We start from the raw sequence: 5,668 nt of genomic DNA on the forward strand, positions 1-5,668 counted from the left end.
ATATATATATATCTTGCTTGCCCACACCTCATAACACAGGATTTCCAGGGTCAAGCACTCTCCATCAACTTTTCACACACACAAGTTATAGATTTTTAACTGATATCTTTATTGCAAAAATACAGGTTAGAAACAATTTTTATTTGAATAAGGAATCACCAGCCTGAAAAGGGTGAGGAACACTGCACAATCAGCTCTGTTTCCCCTTGCTTTTCCTAAATAACAACCACTAGCTATTTATTCCCACCCCCTTCCATCTATACAGCACATCACAGCCCCCCTCAATAAATAATTTACAAACAAATGGATTTAAATTAATGTAAATGTACATCTTAATTAACGCAATGGCAATAAATAGATAGCAAGGGAGTCATAGCCTTATCCTTGTACAAATAGATGAACTGTGTACTGAGGATTTTTGCTGGATGTGAAGGGCCTGAATCCTTCGGCACTGAACAGGAGCAAGGTCACACTAGTACCATTAGTGCAAAAGCAAGTCTTCAGCAGCTCCTGCAATTGCTCGGCTCACCCTTTCCTGGAGAAAAGGTGTGGCTGTGCTAGCTCCATCCTTACTTCCACCAGCTACCTTCTAATTGTCCCAGTCTCTTGGGCTACAGGAAGCTGCATTAATGCACAGCTCCCTTAACCAATTCTTCAGGACTTCAGGATCTGACACAACCAACAAAGAGAGACTGCACTGGTTCTGCTGCAGTCTGACAAACGTCACACTTTCTCTCAAAACAGTTATAGCCTACTACTTCACAATACAAACTGAAAAGCTCAGCAAGCTCACCCGGTGAGGAGGAATTTAATGTGATTAGTGAAATCATCAGCCCTGAAGCACTATTAAAATCTTCTGGATGTTCCGACCCGACTGTCCTCTGTCTTAAGTCTAGTGAACTCATTTCACCTTTCCAGAGAGCGTGCAAAGGTGTCAAATGCATGGTTAAGTGCAGAATTCACATTTGATAACATCATACATCCACTTCCAGCCATGCATTTTAAAACTGGAAAGCATCACTCTGATCAGGCAGCCTGGCTTTTAGCCAACACAGGCAACAGTTTCATCCCATGGTTTCTATACCAAGCCCTCACTGACTGACTGAGCATGCTTTCCAGAAAAGGACATGCAATTTTTATGTCAAGACTTTGAGCGAAAGAGAACACACCACACCCTTTGGTAAACTGTCTCAACTATCCTCACTGTTAAATAGTCACCCTATGGCACCCTATGACTAGCCTTCGCTTCCAGCCACCAGATTGTGTTGGGTCTTTAGCAAGTAGATTGGAGAGTCCTTCTAACTTTCAGAAATCTCTTCCTCCAGGCAGATACTTGCAGTCTGTGATACCTCTTAACCTTCCTTTGGATATACTAGATAGATTGAGTTACTTTACTTTCTCACCATAGGTCCCTCTTTTCAGGCTTCAAATTGTTCTTGTAGCCCCTCCATTTCCCTTTTTAAAAATACTTTTCAATTTTTAACATTCCCCATAAAATGTTGACAATGTGAAAGAACACAGATACGTCAGTAAAGGGCTTACTGAGGCTGTGTACTGTGGTAACACCACCTTCTTCTTGCTGCTTATTATTTATCTTAGCTACAGCATTGCATGGAAAGCTCATGGTCAGTGACTTATTTGCTTTGACCTTTGTTTTCTCCATGTCACCATTTACCCAAAATATAATCTCTTTTCTACAGTTCTGATGGGATCCTACATTACTGGCCACTAGGTATATGATCCTATATTTGACTTATTGATATACATATTATTCAATTGAACCCTGTTTATCATGCAATCCAGATCACTCTGTAGAACCAAACTTTCCCTGTTTCCTTACTCCACCAGTTTGTGTATCATCTGCAATTTTCACAGCAAAAAGGTTCTTTACATTTTATTCCAGGGCACAAGGTTTAGAGAGAGGGGGAGGGAGGCAGAGAGAGAGAGAGGGAAGAAGAGAGAGAATGAACAGTAGGCCTGTGGGACTCTGCTAGAAATATGTCCGTTGGATTATTAATCCCCATTAATAATTACTTTTTGAGATCTATCAGTTATCCAGTTATTAAATTAGTTTGATAAGGGTTACATTTATTTCATAGAGTACATTTGTTTTTAATGACACTGCCATGGGGGATTATGTCACATGCCTTGTAGAAATCAAAGTAGGTTTTATTTGTTAAAATACCACCATCTCACTCAAACTTGTGGTCATATTGATAGTCAGTTTTGCAAGGCCAGTTCAAGTACATTTCTACAAAATCTTGGATTTTTGGCATTACTTATATTTCCTTCATCACATTTCAGCTTGTTTATGATCTTGCCCAAATGTCAAGCTAGCCAGCCTATAATTCCTGGATCATTCTGATTACCCTTTTAAATATTGGTACAACATTAGCTTTTTTCTAGTCTTCTGAAATTTGCCAAGTATTCTACATATTGGCAGATATTAATATCAATATTTCAAAAAGCTCCATAGCCAAGTCTTTTAAGAATTCTTGCATGTAAATTTCCTGGTCCTGGCAACTTAACACAGTTGCAAGGCAGAAGAGAATCAGGCTCTTTAATTCTGAAGCAAACACACTGAAAGCCTGTTTAAAAGCTTGTATACTGCTATTCATTCTACATGATTGCAGCCTTACAGGGCACATATACAGGAGGAGCTAGCTTGGGTGCTGAAAGCTGAATAGATGGAGTTAGTCCAGAGCTCTGTCCAAGCTAACATACCCAGTTTCTCATCAGTGTAAATTAGCATAGGAGCAGGAACACTAACATAGTTATACTGCTGCTTGTACTTCATTCAGAGCTGGCTCAGGTGTCTTTATCTGGTGTATGAAGGCATTCCCACATAAATTTTTACTTCTTTTTGTGGTATCTCTACTTTTCCTTTCCTGTACTTGCAACATTGCAATGTGAAAATGGGATCACCAGTGTTTGGGAAAATGCCTTATAGGAAGACGAGTCCAGTGTTTAACTTATTAAGAAGATAGGAAGGGTCTCTGAGTGGTTCTAGCACAATATGCATACTCTATAAAAAACTAAAAAGCAATGTATGCAGTTTTCATTTATGAGGGGACAAAGTTTGTAGGTGTCTGTACCTGCCCATACTCTTAGCAAATCTAACATTTTCACATGCAGAAAATTGTATGTGCAAGTATTTCCACATATGGTTTTCAAAACCTGATCAGAAAGGCTTGGGGCTAAATTTAGGCTCTTAAAGTTGACTGTCCATAGATAAAATTGAGTATTGATGCCATTATGCTAAGAATACAGGAAGTGTGAATAGCAAAAACAATTATGAAATCAACGTATGTGATCTTCTTCAAATACACATTCCAGAATGAGTTGTACCTTTTGTCAAACTCTTCTGATGAAATGTGCTATACAGTTCAGAGATCCTTTACCTTCCCCACTCAAATAAAAAAAAATCAGTTTATAAGAGCTGAATCCTGCTTTTAGAGTGTAATACCTCAGATAGGAGCACATGCAACCCAAAGGAAAACCAAGATCCCAAGCTCTCACCTGAAGCTTTAATTCAAGTAAAATTCTCCAGGTAAAATAGGAGCTTTTTTTTTACAGCGTTTTAACACTATATTTTAGTATCATATGATGTATCAGAGGATTCATGTATGCTAAAGTTAAGAGAAATATGGACCCCAAAAATCAAACATACCCACACTCAGGTACAAATATATGTTTAACTGCTTCAAGTTTAGTTCTTCCTGTCCTATACATACTTTTCTGTTTGTCTGGTCATCATGCCTACTGTATCACCTATTTATGAGAAGAACACTGGAAGCTTATGCTGAATTATCTACACTCTCTACGCATTGAAATAGCAGAGACAAGATGAAGGAACTTGTAGGAACACTGTCAGAGCTCATCAAAACTGACTTGTTGCTGGGGAGGACAGACCTTAGGTATACCCCTATTACATGGTACATATTTCTAGCTCTTACAAAATCTTGAAAATATGTGACATGGAGAAACTACTGGTGATCTCCAGTTGGTTTTCTTTTGTTTTGAACAAGCTTTTGAAGGCTGCTTATCTAAATCATCAGCTAACAGTTAAATTAAGCTACGTTTACACAAACAGCAGTGCCAAACCCTTTCAGAACTCTGTTATTGTTCTTCCAAGGTTTTCAGAGAAAGTCAACAATAAAAACACAGTCAACAAGGTTAATTATATGTTCATTTCCATGAGATTTTTTCTGAATGAAAATATTGGGTAAGATTTTCTGAAATGCTCCCATTGAAACTGATAGTAACCCCCACTCTACCTTGCTGCCTTCAGTGGAGGCAATCAGGCCATCTTCAAAATAGTGGAAAGTTCTACACATCAGTTTTGTGCAAAAAACAACCCAAGTTATCAGTACTACATTTGTACGCATGCAGAGTTGGGGAGAAACAAACACTGTCAGCTGGATTCCTATCAAACAGCAGCAAAATTCACGTAGTGGTTTCTGGTAATTTGTGTACACTTGCACAGAAATACAGTTAAAGGGATTCATTCATTCCCAATTTGCTTGGATTAGCTTCTGCTGGCATAAAGCAAGGCACCATGTCTTTGCAGCTGGAAAGCTTACTTGGGATGTGGAATGTGAGATGTGCTGGTGGTAAAGGACATGGACCAAAGCAGGCTGAGGATGCGCCACGTCGTGCTGCTACACTGGCCAGGTTCCAATGGAGCCTGACCAAAGGCCATCACCACCTTGCCCTTTGCTCAAAACAACTCCCCAGGGCAGCACAGGAGACCTCCCTGGTGCAAACAGATGGCAGCTTCTACTTCCCTACGCCAAGCAACATGAATTTATAAAATGAACAGCAGCATATCTGAACACATTTTATAAGATACGAAGAGGAGTGGCTAATGCCATAGGATTCCCAGAGCAGAGGGACTCCATTTGAAGGCAGGGCCATATCTATCAACGCCGTCCTCAAGCTATTACAGGATTAAGACAGAAGTAACAACACACACAGAGCAGTGTAAAATCTTAAACACAATAAGCAGAATAACCATGACAGGTAAGTACAATATGTGTATCGCTAGCCTAGCACATAAGAAATGCAACAAGCTCAAAAAGCCTCTCCGAAGAAGAAATTCCTGCAAAGGCTTTCTAACTTCAGATGGCAAGTTGCAAACTGGCAAAACCATAGAGCAAATAACTGGGAACTGCCAGAGCTGAGACACTGAAGCGAATGCAGCCAAGTGCCAGACTGGGTGAGCGACTGCACATTTCTGACAACAGTTGCCTTCTGCTTCCAAGCAGCTTGCAAAATGTCTTCAGGTTCAGGGGCTTTCCCAGGATTTTGCTTAGATGCATGCTCAGGTCCTCCCCAAGTTACTGAAGGAGGAACAACTTTCCCCCGTCTTCAAAGTGCTTAACATCGCCATCTCCACTTGAGATCTTGTTCCTCCCTCTCCTCTACCTCCTGCCAGAAAACCATCCGTCTGAGCCTAACCCCTTCCCCAGGCTGTCCGAAGGGTGCCTATCCTCCAGCCCAGCCGCGCCAACCCGCTCGTCTCCACGGAGCCCGAAGCCGAGGCAGCCCGGCGAGCCGGGAGCGAGCGGGGGAGCACCCGGCATCCCCGGGATTTCTCTCTCGCCCCACTCCGCGTCCCCCGCCCGCGCCCTCCCCGGGGAGGCAGCCAGTGCCCGCCACGGGGGAT

This window comes from Crocodylus porosus, unplaced genomic scaffold, assembly GCF_001723895.1.
Source record: "Crocodylus porosus isolate Cpor-Errol unplaced genomic scaffold, CroPor_comp1, whole genome shotgun sequence".
Classification (NCBI taxonomy): Eukaryota; Metazoa; Chordata; order Crocodylia; family Crocodylidae; genus Crocodylus; species Crocodylus porosus.